This window comes from Somniosus microcephalus, chromosome 14 (genome assembly GCF_052327205.1).
Source record: "Somniosus microcephalus isolate GS21.2 chromosome 14, FLI_Smic_1.0, whole genome shotgun sequence".
In the NCBI taxonomy this organism is placed as follows: Eukaryota; Metazoa; Chordata; class Chondrichthyes; order Squaliformes; family Somniosidae; genus Somniosus; species Somniosus microcephalus.
The window spans coordinates 6,691,573-6,709,892 of record NC_141000.1 but is presented as its reverse complement, the minus strand read 5'-3'; the positions used below and the strand labels follow the sequence as shown (position 1 = coordinate 6,709,892).

General features: G+C 49.8%; 1 protein-coding gene across 2 annotated transcripts in view; it reads left to right on the top strand.

The window, feature by feature from the left end:
* The window catches only part of LOC147107297 (cilia- and flagella-associated protein 47-like), a 797,073-nt gene that overhangs the window by 59,323 nt on the left and 719,430 nt on the right, over positions 1 to 18,320 (top strand). The window lies entirely within an intron of this gene.

Genomic DNA, 18,320 nt, shown 5'->3' with positions numbered 1-18,320 from the left:
GGTGTGATGACGGCAGTTTTGGGGACGTCCTGAGGATGCACGGGCACTTGATGATAGCCTCGGACGAGGTCTACTTTGGAAAAGATGGAATTCCCTGCCAGATGGGCCGAAAAATCCTGAATGTGAGGAATTGGGTACCGATCCGGTGTGGTAGCCTAATTCAGGCGTCTGTAGTCGCCGCATGGTCGCCATCCGCCACCCGGCTTAGGAACAATGTGTAATGGCGAGGACCAAGGACTATTCGAACGTCGAATAATACCCAGGCGTTCCATTGTATGGAACTCCGCCTTGGCGGCCGCGAGTTTACCGGGTTCCAGCCTTTGAGCTCTCGCATAAACGGGGGATCCTGTCGTGGTAATGTGGTGCGCCACACCATGCCTCGCGACTGAAGAAGAAAATGTGGGCCTGGCGAGCTCAGGGAACTCACTGAGAAGACGAGAGAACTCATTTGGAGATGGGACTGCACAGGCAACTGACCAAGACATCGCGGTGCTTCGGTGGCAGGGGACCGAGTGAAAAGTGGAGGCACTGATTAGCCGGCAGTGTCGGATGTCGACGAGAAACCCGTTTGCGCAGAAGAAATCTGCCCCCAGGATGGCCTGTGAGACTTTCACCGTGATGAACTCCCAAACAAAACGTTGGCCGCCAAAACTCAACTGGACCCTATGCTTTCCGAACGTGCGAATGGCCGCACCATTGGCTGCCTCAAGGGGGGGGACCTTGACCGCCGGATTGAAGATCTAGCTTCGACGCTGGTAGGATACTGCACTGGGAGCCAGTATCACAGAGAAAATGTCGCCCTGACAGGGAGCCTGTAATGTATAGGAGTTTCCCTGCGGACCCGATGACCGTCGCAACTCCGGCGCGTCCCTTAGGCCTTATTGATCCTCAGAAACCGCTGGTTTGAGGTAGTTTTTTTTTTTGGTGAGACACTGCAGGGCGGACGGCAATTTCTGGCCTTCGCGCCGAAACGAGCGTGGTATGCACACCAGCCTGCAGGAGGAGGAGTCGGATTCGCTCTTGTGGGGGATGGGCGCCTCGTGGCTGCACAAGATTGTTGTGAGACGGTGAATATTTTATCCGCTTCCGCGGCGAGTTCAGCACAATCTGTGATCGCGGAATTGGCCAAGGCCGTCTGTACTGGCTCTGGTAGTTGACAGAGAAACAGCTCGCGGAGCAGAAAACATTGCGATTCCGAGCCCAAAAGCATGGGCATTTGGCTCATGAGCTCTGAGGGTTTTGAGTCCCCGAGGCCGGGCATGGAGATAAGTCTGCGAGCACGCTCCGACTTGGACAGACCGAAAATCTGCAGTAAAGGTGCTTTTAAAGCTTCGTACTTGTCATCATTCGGTGGACTCTCGAGGAGGCTGACGACCCGCGAGGCCGTGGCGCTGTCGAGGGCAGAGACCACGTAATAATAATGGGTCGAATCCGCTGCTGCTCCCCGGATTGCAAATTGGGCTTCCGCCTGGAAAAACCACGCGGCCGGTTGTTGCTCCCAAAATTGCGGCAGTTTGAGGGTGACGGCGTTCGTGTCCATGATGTAACTTCAACGAAAATTGTTCGAAGAAATCGGGGTCACCAATGTAGGAACTGGGGTTCCTAGCCGAAGAATTGAGATCGACTCAGAAAATCAAAAACAATAAAATTTAATGAACAAACGAAGCTGTACAGGAAACTGTAGGATACAATGCAAATAGGTCTGGTCTGCTTGAAAGCCTCTCTGGAAACTGCTAGAAGGTTCTGAGCTCAACTGCTAGCAGGTTCCGAGCTCAACTGCTAGCAGGTTCCGAGCTCAACTGCCAGCAGGTTCCGAGCTCAACTGCTAGAAGGTTCCGAGCTCTGACGTCATGACGTCATCACGTTCTTCCCGCCGTTGAGAGATCACGTGACGGACGGCATGACGTCATCACGCGGAGTACAGGAAAGAAGCCCTAGTACAGTTAACAGATACATTAAAGGTACAGCCTGTACTACATTGCTGTAAAAGGAATTATATACAATTGTCCGTAATCCCCTGGTGGTTCCGCCACAGCATCATAGTTAGTGTCTATCATATAGGAAGAGGTGCTGATGGGTATAAATTAGTTTGTGCCCAAAATCAGACATGCAGAGGGTGCAGGAAAGGATCCCTGTGCCTGAATGGATAGGCCCGAGACGCACCTAATATTGGGCCTCATTATCAAAGAAACTGGCGAACTGCGAACACCCGATAGACGTCTCCAGGCAGATTGCTGGAGAAGCCTTGAAGATTGGATTGCTACGTCACCGGCAGTGGTCCTTGTATTGATTTCTTTGTGGGTTCAATGACGAGACATTTATGAAAGAGAATGAGTTTTAATCTAAAGTCTGTTCAACTCTTTTATACAACTTTTACAGGAGACATTCTGCTTGTGATGCATCTAGAACGAAACTGAAACCAAGCTAACTGCCTTGCTTCTCTCGGTCACATGCCCTCTGCTGGTCAGGCACAAGCAATCAATACATGCAATCATGCTATTAAGGCATCATAATCGAACAGGCAAATACCATCTCTATTTGCTGATATCATTACATCTCCTTTTCTTGAAACAAAAGTATTTTACTTTTAACTAACAACATGTTTTCTTTGTATATACCTGCATTTTAACTGTAACACTTAATGAACTTACATTATCATTATCATGATCAAGGTTTTTTAACCTTGCTTTGTGTGTTCACATGAAATATATCAATACACTAGAACTTGAAGAAAGAATAAGATAACATTACTTCCTTCTATAACAATAGTCCTTAAATTTGCTCAATGAGTCTCTCAGGAGGCTTCACGTGTCTTGAGGATTTTCTGATTGATTGTCCTTGAATCTGAGTTGTTGCCTCAGATGATGTGTTCTCAGCTGTGTGATCAGGTTGTTCAACAGTATCAGTCTCTTGACCTGCTGTGGCTGGTCCCATGAGAAGATCTCGACGATTTCTTCTCAGAACAGCACCCTCATCTGTCTGAATGGTGTATGATCTTGGTTGAACTTCACTCAGGACAGTTCCCTTCTGAGTCCATGTGTTTGTTTTGTCTTTGAACCTTACTTGGTCACCAGTGTGGAGTTCAGGTAGGTTTTGTGTTCCTCTGTCATAGTAGTACTTTTGCTTTTCTTTCTGTTGCTCTTTGAACTTCCTCACTTTCTCCCCCTCTTTTGTTTTCAGGAGGTTCTCCGGGATGGGTAGGTTTGACCTTAGCCGACGTCCCATCAGGAGTTGGGCTGGTGACTTACCACACTCGAGCGGCGTTGTGCGGTATACAAGCATGCTTTGGTAGAAGTCAGTTCCACTGTCTTTTGCCTTGTACTTCAGTCTTTTCACTGTGTTTGCGGGCTCTCCTGGGTCAACAGCTCTGGACAACGTGTCTGCTGTATACATCAGCTTACCCGGTGTGTACGCAACATTCAGTTCATCATAGACTGTCTCTCCTTCGCTTTCCACAACGAGGACTCTCTTTACCAGGTTCAGTCTCTCACAGGCTTTTAAACCTAGTATGGCTTGCACATCCTTTGGCACCACGATTAATGCTAGCATGTGCTCTCTGTCCTTGTGTGTCACTTTGACAATGCATCTTCCTTTCACTGGTATATCAGTACCTGAGTATCCTGTCACTTTCACTTTGATTCCATGTATCTTTGGTCTGGGTCTAATTTTCTTAAAATCAGTCTCTGATATCACATTAACTTGTGCTCCAGTATCCAATTTAAATGGAATGTGTATGTCATTCACTTTTAGTGTCAACATCCAGTCTCTTTCTTCTTTTTTGTTTTCAGACACAACATCTACATTGAACTCCTCTATGTCGCTTTCATCTACTGCATGGACCTTGCTTTGTTGCGCTTGGTTCTTGCAGCAACGGGCATAATGGTTGTTCTTGTTGCAACTATTGCATGTTTTACCATATGCTGGACACTTTCTTGGTGGATGCTGTGTACCGCATCGACTACATGACTTTCGATTGTCCCTTTCATTTTCGTTCGCTGGCCACGCCTCTTTTTTCACATTGGCGCTCTTTTTGTTAAACGGTTTGTGTCCGTTCTTACTCACTGCATCCACGTTGCAGCTACTGTCACTGAACAGCTCCTTTGCCTGCGACTTCACAGTCTCTGTAGCCCTACACAGTGCTATGGCTTTTCCCAGGTCTAGATCTTGCTCTCTTAGCAGTCTTTCCCTTAGACCATTATCTGGAATACCACACACCAGTCTGTCTTTTATCAGCGAGTCTGTCAGTCCCCCAAATTCACACGATTTGCTTCTGTTTCTCAGTTCAGTCACATACTGATCAATAGTCTCACCCATTTTCTGTACACATGTGAAAAATCTGTGCCTCTCAAATGTCACGTTACGTTTAGGTATGCAGTAGGCCTCAAACTGTTCCATTATTTTATCTAACTTCATTTTGTCTCCATTAGCAGCGAATGTGAAGTTCTTATACACCTCCAGCGCTTCATCACCCACGACATGTAAGAACAGTGACGATTTCTGTTTATTACTTTTCTCGTCAGCTCCGATTGCTGATAAATACAACCCCACACGTTGTTTAAATCTCCTCCAATTTTCAGCCACATTACCTGTCAATTGAAGCGTCGCCGGTGGGTGTAAACCTTCCATTTTTTCACTTCGTTAGCTATTCTCCAATGGTAAGCAACGATGTTCTCTTTTGGCTTGCTAATATGTGGAGAGCTGATTTAACTTCAGAGTTTTTCTCTTCATCTCTTTCAGTCACTTCTGACACCATGTATTGATTTCTTTGTGGGTTCAATGACGAGACATTTATGAAAGAGAATGAGTTTTAATCTAAAGTCTGTTCAACTCTTTTATACAACTTTTACAGGAGACATTCTGCTTGTGATGCATCTAGAACGAAACTGAAACCAAACTAACTGCCTTGCTTCTCTCGGTCACATGCCCTCTGCTGGTCAGGCACAAGCAATCAATACATGCAATCATGCTATTAAGGCATCATAATCGAACAGGCAAATACCATCTCTATTTGCTGATATCATTACAGTCCTCAGGTAAGTCCTTAAAGTGGACTGTGAGAGGGCGCGATTGGTAGGTTGAGGCAATCGGAAGAGGGTGGTGATCGGGAAAGTGGAAGGCGACCATGACATGGGAGGTGGCCGTGAAGGTGGCAATTGAGGAGCATAAAGGTAGCCGGGATAGCGACAGACATGTTTTTCCTGAACGCAGCCCACACTGGCGCTGGCTGCCTCAGGGCAAACAACTGTTGCAGAAGGAGCCTCAAACAGGCGTGAAGCCCCTTATTTGCATATGCTAAGGTTCTAACGCCTGTTTTAGGTGTGGGCCCTGGATGTCTAGTTTTTGCTATACCAATACGGTGGGTGGTGCACTTCAGGCTTGAAATGAGTATGGACTTCCTGCCCACCATATTGGAGGCTAGGGTGCCCGTTAATGCCTGAAAAATGGGCACAGTGCCATCGCATTTCTAGGCCTATGAATCTAAAGATGTGTTTGACCTAGCATTCTTAAAGCATTTAAATGCTAGCTAATTTTAGATTTGCTTATTTTGTTAAAATTGAAAATCTTACATTACATGTTTAATATACTACCATGAATAATGTAAAAATGGTAATTTATTTTCAAAGAAACATCACTAAATTGTGTTTTCATCTTATGAATAAACAATGGGGTATGTTGCTCTGGATTTTCCAGCGCAAATCATCCGAAATTGGCCAACCCAGCGCAAAAGTTCGAGGAATTTCAAACACAAATTACGTCTGCTGCAAATCGAATTTCCGCGATCTTTTGCAGTGGTTTAAAAAACAGCGTGCTGGAAGTTGGCCCCGTCCACAAAACTGGCCACGCCCCCGAGTGAATTAATCACCATGTCCAGTTTCCACTAATTTGTGGTCCTTTGAGGAGGCTCTTAATATTAAGCTTTTTTTTTAGGCACAAGTGCACTAATAGGCATTAATTTACTAAGAAACTGACTAGTGTACACCAATGAAACTAGTAAATAGAGTTTTTTTAAAGTCATTTTCAGTTATTTAAAATCATGTTCCTCACTAGACACTCTTATTAAAAATGCTCATTTTTTGTGATACACCCATCTTCAGCTGTTTTTATAAAACTCCACTAGGCTCCTATCTTCTATGTTTCTATGTTACCACTCTTAATTATATCAAGGAAAATTTTTTAATGCAAGAGAAAATAATAAACAATTACGTTCTAAAACACTGCCCGGTTGCGCTGGTTCATGGAAGATTTTACGTTTACATAGAATTACATCGGATATACGTCACAGAAACATGCCATTCGGCCCAACCAGTCCATGCCGGTGTTTATGCTCCACTCGAGCCTCCTCCCGTCTTTCCTCATCTAAATCTATCAGCATAACCCTCTATTCCCTTCTCCCTCATATGCCTGTCTAGCCTCCCCTTAAATACATCTATACTACGCTGTATTTGCTTCAACCACTCCCTGTGGTAGCGAGTTCCACATTCTCACCACTCTTTGAGTAAATTCCCTGTTGGATTTCTTGGTGACTATCTTATATTGATGGCCTCTGGTGAGCTACAAGCACAATTAGCTGTGTGGCAATATAATGTTTTGGCAATAACGGAAACGTGGCTTAAAAACGGTGAGGACTGGGCACTTAATATTCAAGGGTACAAGGTGTTCAGAAAAGATAGGGAAGGAAAAAAGGGAGGTGGGGTGGCAGTGCTGATTAAATAAGACGTAGTGTTGGAAAGGGAGGATGTTCTTGAGACAAGGACAGAATCCATTTGGTTAGAGTTGAGGAGCAAAAAGGGTATGATCACGCTATTGGGGGTATTCTATAGGCCTCCAAATAGGGAGAGGGAGGGAGAGGAGCAAATCTGCAGGGAAATCGCAGAGATATGCAAGAGCTATAGAGTGGTGATATTGGGGGACTTTAATTACCCAAATATTGATTAGATAATGCAGGGGAAAGGGAAAGGAGGGGGAGGAATTTCTGAAACGTGTTCAGGAGAATTTCCTTGACCAGTATGTTCTTGGCCCAACTAGGAAGGAGGCATTGCTGGATCTGGTGCTGGGGAATGAGGTGGGTCAGGTCAACCAAATGCCTGCGGGAGAACACTTGGGTACGAGTGATCATCATATCATAAGATTTAGATTAGCAATAGAGAGGAGCAAGGAACAATCTAGAGTGGAACTTCTAAACTGGAATAGGGCTAACTTCAATGGGATGCGAAAGGATCTAGCCAGGGTAAAATTGAACCAAAGATTGACAGGAAAAACTGTAATGGAACAATGGGAGATCTTTAAGGAGGAGCTGTTCCAAGTACAGGCTAGGTACATTCCAACAAGAGGGAAGGGTAAGGGAACCAAAGCAAGGGCTCCTTGGATGACGAAGGAGATAGAGAAGATGATGAAACAAAAAAAGAGGGTGTATGATGCATGCCAGGTGAATTCTTCAAGGGAGAACCAGACCAAATACAATGGGGGAGAAATTCAGTATCGCCACATTTGGGGCGTAATACTCGAGCGGGCGCGAAATTTAGCGCCCGGTGCAAATTATCGCCACCTGCTGCTAAATTGACCTGCTTCACCCCAGGAGGTGCTTGGAGCGCTAAAACAGGTGCTGCACGACTGTCTTAAGGCGCTAAGCCGGAGAAGCGAGGCGCTGCCACCGAGGGCGGGCGCAGCGCAGGTGCGGCCAGTTAGCGATTGCACGCAGACACGCTGGCGCCGGTCAGCTCTTAAAGGGGAGGTTCGATCTTGAATTGCAGCCACACCCTGCGCATCGGAGCCCTGATTCTCGGCCTGGACAGACCTGCTGCCACATTCTTACGCCTAGGACCATGGAAAGGGCCAGGGAGCGAGCGCAGCGGTTCAGTGAGGGGGCCTTGCAGGTTCTGGTTGGCGCGGAGGAACGCAGGCGATCTATCCTGTTCCCGGACAGTGGCAGGAGGCCGCTGCCCAATGACTATCGCAAATCTTGGAGGGAGGTGGCTCACAGAGTGACCTCCAGCAGCATGGTGCCTAGGACCCCTGTGTAATGCAGGAAGAAGTTCAACGACCTCACTCGGGTCGTCAGGGTGAGTACCCTTTTCAGTATCCTCTTCATCCCTGCATGTCCACCTCACTTTATGGCCAAAGGGTCCTGAAAGCCCCAATGCCCAGCCCTCATCCAACACCTATGGGCCTTTCATGAAACTCACACGCACATTCAGCACTTTACACACTGTAAGGGCTATTCTACCATGGGAGGCAGTGCAGCTAAGATCAGGGCTTCACACTGTAAGGGCTATTCCACCATGGGAGACAGTGCAGCAAAGATCAGGGCTTCACACTGTAAGGGCTATTCCACCATGGGAGGCAGTGCAGCCAAGATTAGGGCTTCACACTGTACTCAGAGCCCATCCTTTCTCTTGCAGGGCAAGCTGGCTCATAACAGGAGGCAGCAGCAACGGACCGGGGGAGGCCGGCCTCACCTTCAAGCCCTCACCGATCTGGAGCAGCGAGTCCAGCGGATTATGACAGGCCGGATGATTGGCCCCGTCGCCACTGGAGATGCCGACCCCGTTCTGGACAGCAATGGTAAGGTGATCACCTTTTTGACCTCTCTCCTTCCACTTGTACCTCACACCAGCATCCTTTGCCACTATCGAACCAATACAGTGCATTGCAGCACTCATGCCTCCCTCGCTGCCGCCCTGTCCTCACGCTAAAGCCACTCTTGTACCTCCCTGCTTTCAGATGCTCATTCGCCAGGTGAGGAGGCGGGCCCTCAAGCTGCCACTGTGAGTGACTCTGAAGGCGACGACGAGGAGGAAGCCGGACCATCAGTGCCACCCTCAGCCGAGGCAGCCCATGGCCATAATGGGGACACGTCTTCCCTGGAGGGGAGCAGGGGGGAATGGTCTGAGGCGGGTGAAGCTCCGGGGCCCAGCGGGCTGCAGCAACGCGGGAGGGGGGTAGGGAAGCTCGGCGGCCTTCTCCCCGGAGGGAGAGTCTGGCCTCGAGTCCGGCCTCGAGTCCTGCTACAGTGAGCGCAGAAGAGGGGCGGCTCCTCGCTGAAATGAGCGCCCAGGCGGAGCACATGCACACTGAGCTCATGGCTGCAGTGGCAAGGATGCCCGAATCCATTGAGTCACTGGCAAGGAGAGGACTTCGGCGCAGCACTGGCAAGGAGTGTCCAGGACTTCGGCGCAGCACAGGCAAGGAGTCTGCAGGACTTCGGCGCAGCACAGGCAAGGAATCTCCAGGACTTCAGCGCAGCACAGGCGGCTTCCACGCAGGTGCTTAGTGGTGTAATGCAGTCAGTGGCTGGTCTCATGCAGACGCAGATTGAGGCCACACGAGCACTGACTGCTGCCACCCTCGCTGGATCGGGCACGAATCGCCGGGGCCCTCGCCGCACCGCAGCAGGCCAGCAGTCTGTGCTTCAGCAGATTGCTCCGCATGCTGCAGTGCTGCCCCGTGGGAGTGCCAGTGTGTCGTCCGACCAGGGAGTTGCTTCCCTCTGTCAGGATGGCAGCATTCCTGCTGCCAACACTGTCACTTCTCCACTGCAGCTGCCACCACCTGTAGGACAGACTGCTGCCGCCCATGCAGAGTTGGAGCAGTCAGCAGCTGGGCCCTCCGGGCCCAGAGCTGGTCCAGGCCGTCCCTCAATGGCATCTGCCGACTCAGTTTCTGACACTCAGCAGCCATCCCCCAGCCTTGCTGCAGCCACTGGGGTCCCATTGCGGAGGAGCTGCAGGGTGGGAAGGGGCGAATCTCGCAAGCGAAGTAGATCACCCTCGAAGGGCAAGAAGTAGGAGGTGTGGCAAAATGCTGTTAAATGTTTTATTGAAGGCCGAGGATCGTGGTCATTTTTTGGGTACTGTTTTGTTCATTGTCTCCAGGTTGTGAGAGCCAGTTATGTGTCTGACTGCTTTTTTGGGGGTTTCTCTCTATTACTTTGTCATGCGGGAAGGGCACACAGTTTGTTAAATAAAGAAGTGTCTTTATTCAGAATGTGACCGGCTTAGGGGTTGCGGAATGGTTCCATTCATGTTCTTTCAATGGCAGAAGCCATTCCCTCAGAGGGGGCCTAGAACCGACTTGCAATAAGCCGCTGACGGACGGCCCTTGCACTTTGTGCCTCCCTCCCGTCTTGGTGCTCCTCCTCCTCCTCCTCCTCCTCCTCTGCTGGTGCTCCAATGTCTGGTGGCAGTGGCTGAGTCCTGAGGATTGCCAGGTTATGCAGCATGCAGCACACAACAACAAAATGGGAGACTCGCTCAGGTGAGTACTGAAGGGCTTCCCCGGAATGGTCCAGACAGCGGAACCGTTGCTTGAGCACACCGATTGTGTGCTCAATGATGTTCCTGGTCGCTTGATGGCTCTCATTGTATTGTTCTTCAGCAGGGGTGCTGGGCGCACGGAGCGGGGTCATCAGCCAGGTGCACAAAGGATAGCCCTTGTCCCCGAGAAGCCAGCCTCCTGGGTGAGCCGGGGCCTCGAAAAGGTCTGTCACAGAAGTCTGGCGCAGGATGAAGGCATCGTGGCTGCTGCCTGGAAAGCGGGCATTGACAGCGAGTATCAGCTGCCTGTGGTCACACACCAACTAGATGTTCAACGAATGGAACCCCTTCTGGTTGCGGTAATCCTCGGCATTCTCTTGCAGCACCCGCAAAGCCACATGCGTGCAGCCAATGGCGCCCTGGACCATGGGGAAGCCCGCTATTCTTGCAAATCCCATTGCGCGCTCTTGCTGCTTGTCCGGGGTCATGGGGAAGGAAATGTACTGATGTCTCCTTTTAAAGAGGGCATTCGTGACTTGACAGATGCAGCAATGCACCGCGAACTGGGAGATATTGGCAATGTCCCCAGTAGCGGATTGGAAGGAGCCGGTGGCATAGATGTTGAGAGCCACTGTCACCTTCACTGCCACCGACAGAGACGTCCTGCTCCTCAGTTGAGACTGCAGATCTGGCTGAAGCAGGTGGCAGAGCTCAGTGACCACCTCCCTGCTGAATCGCAGCCTCCGAAAACACTGCTCCTCAGACATGTTGAGGTATGAGAACTGTTGGCGGAAAACCCTGGGACGGTAAGGTCTCGTGTGCCGACGCCTGTTGACCCTCCTCCGCCTGGCCATGATTGGCACTCTCTCTCGGCGTCTCTGAGCCCTCTCAATGTAAAGGAGAAGCCCAACGTTTCCACCCATTGCAGTCCCCATAGTATGTGGCCACTCAAGGTTATGCCAGTGAATAAGCAAACCAACTACAAAGCTCTGGGCTGAAGCTAGAAGTACCTCAGCAAGCGCTGACTCAATGCAGAAAGCTCTCTCCCTTTGTCTATCTGCAAATCTCTCTCTCTCACAGAAGGAGTGGTCCAAAAATGGCTACCACAAAGAAGCCAGGAAGAGCCCCATTTAACTAGCAGCCCCCAGCCCCACAGCGACTGGGAACCATTCCAGTCAACCAGTCGCTGGGAGCGCCAGGCGGAAAGGAGGGGGGTGCCACTGAATTTCTGGTTTCGGGGCGCCCCAAGGGTGTTGCACCATGAAATGACATCAGGATCTGCGCGCACAGCTGAGCGGGCGTTGCGGTTTTGCGTCACCACTAAATGTCCGCTCAATTTCGCGAGAGGCGCAGGTCTCGCCACGCCCGGGCGCTAGCCACCTCGCGCCCCACTTATCGCCCTCTTAAGGTGCTAACGGGTGGCGCAAACAACTGAATTTCTCCCCCAATAAGTTGAGAGGGGATGTGAAGATGAAAATAAGATTGGCAAAGAGAGAATATGAGAGTAGATAGGCAATTAACATAAAAGGGAACCCAAAAATCTTCTACCAGAATGTAAACAGTAAGCGGGTAGTAAGAGGCGGGGTGCGGTCTATTGGAGACAAAGAAGGTGATGTATGCTTAGAGGCGCAGGGCAAGGCTAGAATACTCAGTGAGTACTTTGTATCGGTGTTTACTAAGGAGGTGGATGCTGACAAAATATCGGTAGAAGTGGAAAAGGTAGAAGTAATGGAAGGGGTGAAAATTGATAGACAGGATGTACTAGAAAGGCTGGGTATGCTTAGAGTGGACAAGTCACCTGGTCCAGATGGCTTGCATCCCAGGTTGCTAAGGGAATTGGGGGAGGAGATAGCGGAAGGGCTTGCCATAATTTTCCATTCTTCCCTAGATGCGGGGGAGGTGCCTAAGGATTGGAAAGTGGCAAATGTAACACCATTGTTCAAGAAAGGGTGTAAGGACAATCCTAGTAACTACAGGTCGGTCAATTTAACATCAGTGGTGGGTAAAGTTTTAGAAACAATAATCAAGGAAAACATTAACGGGCATTTGGAGAGGTTTAAGCTAATTAAGGAGAGCCAACCAAGGGGTTTGTAAAGGGAAGATTGTGTTTGACTAGTCTAATTTAAGGGAACGGTAGCATAGTGGTAATGTCACTGGGCTAGTGATCCAGAGACGTGAGCTCAAATCCCACCACGGCAGCTGGGAAATTTAAATTCAGTTACTTAAATAAATCTGGTAAATATCAGTAATGGTTACCATGAAATTAGTGTATTGTAAAAACCCATCTGGTTCACTAATGTCCTTTAGGGAAGGAAATCTGCCGTCCTTACCTGGTCTGGCCTATATGTGACTCCAGACCCACAGCAATGTGGTTGACTCTTAACTGCCCTCTGAAATGGCCTGGCAAGCCATTCAGTTGTAACTAACCACTACAAAACAAAATAATAAAAATGAAAGCGGACGGACCACCCGGCATCGACCTCGGCACTGGCTAAGGACACGGCAACAGCGTACCCAGCACAGTCAACCCTGCAAAGTCCTCCTCACCAACATCTGGGGACTTGTGCCAAAATTGGGAGAGCTGTCTCACAGACTAGTCAAGCAACAGCCTGACATAGTCATACTCACAGAATCATACCTTTCAGTCAATGTTCCCAAACTCCTCCATCACCATCCCTGGGTATGTCCTGTCCCAGCAGTAGGACAGACCCACCAGGGGTGGCGGCACAGTGGTATACAGTCAGGAAGGAGTGGCCCTGGGAGTCCTCAACATTGACTCCGGACCTCATGAAGTCTCATGGCTTCAGGTCAAGCATGGGCAAGGAAACCTCCTGCTGATTACCACCTACCGCCCTCCCTCAGCTGATGAATCAGTACTCCACCATGTTGAACACCACTTGGAAGGAGCACTAAGAATAGCAAGGGCACAGAATGTACTCTGGGTGGGGGACTTCAATGTCTATCACCAAGGGTGGATCGGTAGCACCACTGCTGGCCGAGTCCTGAAGGACGTAACTGCCAGTCTGGGCCTGCAACAGGTGGTGAGAGAACCAACATGAGGGAAAAACCTACTTGACTTCATCCTCACCAATCTACCTATTGCAGATGCATCTGTCCATGACAATATTGGTAGCAGTGACCACCACACAGTCATTGTGGAGACGAAGTCCCGTCTTCACACTGAGGACACCCTCCATCGTGTTGTGTGGCACTACCACCGTGCTAAATGGGATAGATTCAGAACAGATCTAGCAGCTCAAAACTGGGCATCCATGAGGTGCTTTGGGCCATCAGCAGCAGCAGAATTGTATTCCACCACAATCTGTAACCTCATGGCCTGGCATATCCCTCACTCTACCATTACCATCAAGCCAGGGGACCAATCCTGGTTCAATAAGGAGTGCAGTAGAGCATGCCAGGAGCAGCACCAGGCATACCTACAAATGAGATGCCAACCTGGGGAAGCTGCAACACAGGACTACATGCAGGCTAAAAAGTGGAAGCAGCATGCTATAGACAGAGCTAAGCGATCCCACAATCAACGGATCAGATCAAAGCTCTGCAATCCTGCCACATCCAGTCGTGAATGGTGGTAGACCATTAAACAACTAACAGGAGGAGGAGGCTCCATGAATATCCCCATCCTCAATGATGGTGGAGCCCATCACGTGAGTGCAAAAGACAAGGCTGAAACGTTTGCAACCATCTTCAGCCAGAAGTGCCAAGTGGTTGATCTATATTGGCCTCCTCCTGAGGTCCTCACCATCACAGAAGCCAGTCTTCAGCCAATTCATTCACTCCACGTGATATCAAGAAACGGCTTATCCGACAATGTGGAAAACTTCCCAGGTATGTCCTGTCCACGAAAAGCAGGACAAATCCAATCCGGCCAATTACCGCCCCATCAGTCTACTGTACTCTCAAGCATCAGCAAAGTGATGGAAGGTGTCATCGACAGCGCTATCAAGCGGCACCTACACACCAAAAACCTGCTCACTGATGCCCAGTTTGGGTTCCGCCAAGACCACTCGGCTCCCGACCTCATTACAGCTTTGGTTGAAACATGGACAAAGGAGCTGAATTCCAGAGGTGAGGTGAGAGTGACTGCCCTTGACATCAAGGCAACATTTGACCGAGTGTGGCATTAAGGAGCCCTAGCATAACTGAAGTCAATGAGAATCGGGGGGAAAACTCTCCACTGGCTGGAGTCATACCTAGCACAAAGGAAGATGGTTGTGGTGATTGAAGGTCAATCATCACAGCCCAGGACCTCGCTGCAGGAGTTCCTCAGGGCAGTGTCCTAGGCCCAACCATCTTCAGCTGCTTCATCAATGACCATCCCTCCAACATAAAGTCAGAAATGGGGATGTTCACTGATGACTGCACATTGTTCAGTGCCATTCACAACTCCTCAGATAATGAAGCCGTCCATGCCCGGATGCAACAAGACCTGGATGACCTTCAGGCTTGGGCTGATAAGTGGCAGGTAACATTTGCGCCACAGAAGTGCCAGGAAATGACTATCTCCAACAAGCGAGAGTCTAACCACAGCCCCTTGACATTGAATGGCATTACCATTGCTGAATCCCCATCATCAACATCCTGGGGGTCACCATTGACCAGAAACTTAACTGGACCAGCCACATAAATACTGTGGCAACAAGAGCAGGTCAGAGGTTGAGTATTGTGCGGCGAGTGTCTTACCTCCTGTCTCCCCAAAGCCTTTCTACCATCTACAAGACACAAGTAAGGAGTGTGATGGAATACTCTCCACTTGCCTAGATGAGTGCAGCTCCAACAACACTCAAGAAGCTCGACACCATCCAGGACAAAGCAGCCCGCTTGATTGGCACCCCATCCACCACCTTAAAAAACATTCACTCCCTCCACCACCGGCATACCGTGGCTGCAGCGTGTACCATCTACAAGATGCACCGCAGCAACTCGCCAAGGCTTCTTCGGCAGCACCTCCCAAACCCGTGACCTCTTCCACCTGGAAGGACAAGGGCAGCAGGTGCATGGGAACACCACCACCTCCAAGTTCCCGTCCCAGTCACACACCATCCTGACTTAGAAGTATGTCGCCGATCCTTCATCGTCGTTGGCTCAAAGTCCTGGAACTCCCTACCTAACAGCACTGCGGGAGTACCTTCACCACACAGACTGTGGTTCAGGAAGGCGGCTCACCACCACCATCTCAAGGGCAATTAGGGATGGGGAATAAATGCTGGCCTTGCCAGCGACACCCACATCCCATAAAAAATGAATTTTAAAGAAAAATTGAATTTTTTGATGAAGTAACAGAGAGGATTGATGAAGGGAATGCAACGGATGTTGTCTACATGGATTTACGGAAGGTGTTTGACAAAGTACCACATAGAAGGCTGTTTAACAAAATTGAGGCTCATGGAATAAGTGGGTCAGTGGCAGCTTGGATAAGGAATTGGCTTAAGGACAGAAAACAGCGAGTTGTGGTAAACGGCTGTTTTCCAGACTGGAGGATGGTAGACAGTGGTGTTCCGCAAGGGTCAGGGCTGGGACCACTGCTTTTTAAAATATATATACATGACCTGGATATTGGAATACAGAGTAGCATTTCTAAATTTGCCGATGACAGCAAACTTGGGTGTGTGGCAAACAGTGACGATGGTACTAATCGACTGCAACAGGACATAGAAAGACTAGCAGAATGGGCAGACAAGTGGCAGATGGAATTTAATACAGAGAAGTGTGAGGTGATGCATTTTGGCAGAAGGAACAGGGAGAGGCAATATATACTTAATGGCACAGAGGAACCTGGGAGTTAATGTCATTGGTCCCTGAAGGTGGCAGGACATATTGAGAGAGTGGTTAGTAAAGCATATGGGATCTTGGGCTTCATAAATAGAGGTATTGGGTTTGAATTTCCAAGCCCCGTGGAGGCGGGTTTGGAGGTGGGAGTGGGGGGAAAATTGCAGAATCGGGGGGCACGAACCCTTCCCGCCCCCAACCCGCCTCCACGCCCGTTTCCCAGGAGGCGGGTACCCGACCTGTGCTGGGAGCCGCCTCCCCGAGGCGGGAAGGGGATTAGTGCCAATTAACTGCCTGTTAACAGGTAGTTAACAGGCAGTTTTTGGCCTAATCCCTATTTTTAGCCCTGAAGTGTGGGCTGCCCGACGGCTCCAAACCACGCCAAGTTAGCGAGGCGGACCGTCGGGCTGAAGGGTTCAAGATGTCCGGTGTTCAGGTGAGTGATGGGTGCGTGAGTGCAGAGGTAAGTGTGTTTGGTGTGTGCAAAGTGTTTAAATAAGTTTTACTTACCTTTACTTACTAATGCAGGCTTCCTTCCTTCAGGTCACGGGAGTCCCTCATCTCATCGGCACAGAAAGCAGAATGGCCGCGAGCTGTCAAAAGCTGCAGCCTTCTGCTTTCTGTTCTGGAGAGATTTCTAACTGAGTCTGTGGAGAAGGACTCAAGTTAGAAGTCAGATTGTCAGTATTTGACAGCTTCACAGAGCTGTCAAACGCTGATATTTCATCTGTCAAAAGCTCTTGACAGATGAAATGTCAATCCCTGACGTCACCTGTAACCGAGGTGTCCCTTAATTGGCCTGCTGAGCCCGCTGGGCGGGCTCAACAAGGTCAATCAAGGGAAAATCGCGTGGGTTGGCCACAAATCGATGGAGGCGGGACTACAACCCAAAAAGTGGGAGTCCCGCCTCCATCACGTCCCCATTGACAAAATCCAGCCCATTGAGTACAAATGTAGAGAAGTTATGCTGAACATTTATAAAGCGCTGGTTAGGCCACAACAGGAGTATTGCGTTCAGTTCTGGTCACCACACTTTAAGAAGGATGTGAAGGCCCTTGAGAGGGTGCAGAGGAGATTTACCAAAATGGTTCCGGGGATGTGGGATCTTAGCTACAAGGACAGGCTGGAGAAGCTGGATTTGTTTTCATTAGAGCAAAAAGGTTGAGGGGTGATTTGATAAAGGTGTACAAGATTATGACGGGTTTGGATAGGCTAGACGGGGAAAGGCTGTTCCCACTAATTGATTGTACAAGGACTAGGGGTCACAGATTTAAGGTTTCGGGCAAGAGATACAGGGGGACGTGAGGAAAATCCTTTTTACGCAGCGAGTGGTGATGACCTGGAACTCGCTGCCGACAGAAGTGGCGGAAGCGGACACACTCAATGTTTTCAAGGGGTGACTGGATAGGCACTTGAGGGAAATAAACTTGCAGGGCTACGGGGATAGAGTGGGGGAATGGAACTGACTGGATTGCTCTTCAGAGAGCCGGCACGGACTCGATGGGCTGAATGGCCTCCTTCTGTGCCGTTATGACTCTATGGGGGAAAAATTGAGTCGCGCCCCCTTGGGGACGCTAACTTCACCGAAAATTAACACCCCCGCGGCCGAAATTCATCGGTAGTGCCCCAAGAGGGAAGGTGGGCGCTACTGGAAACACCCCGCATCCCTCTTGGGGTGCTGCGAGGGAATATCGTGGCGCTATGTGCCGCGGTACTGCAGGCCTTCCTCCCCTTCTTAAAGGGGAGGGGCCTTGCGCAGCGCGACCCGGGGCCCAGCTGGGCCACCAGCGATCGGAGTGCCGGCAAAAGAGCCCGGCACTCGAGAAGTGCCGAGCTCACGGAGCGCAACTGGCACTCCGCGGCGGGGGGGCTTCAGAGGAGGCCGGGTACGGCAGAGGGGGCAGGTGCTGGCAGGCAGCCAACAACAAAAATGGCCGCCCGGCACCTTCCCTTTAATTAGCGCTGCCCCAGCCGCAGGTAGGCCCCCCTTGACCCTGTCGAAATTAAGGGCGCTAACGGGAGGTGCAAAGCAACCGAATTTTTAGGCCTATGAATCTATGACTATGACTCGAGTTATCCTCTTCCCTACAAGTGGAAACTTTCTCTCTGTATCCACTCTATCAAAACCTTTCATAATTTTAAAGACCTCTATTAGGTCACCCCTGAGCCTTCTTTTTTCAGGAGTAAAGAGACCCAGCGTGTTCGGCCTTTCCTGATATGATTAAGGAAATGAATTTGAGCAGAAAGCTGGACCTTAACTTCACTTTGGAAAACTAG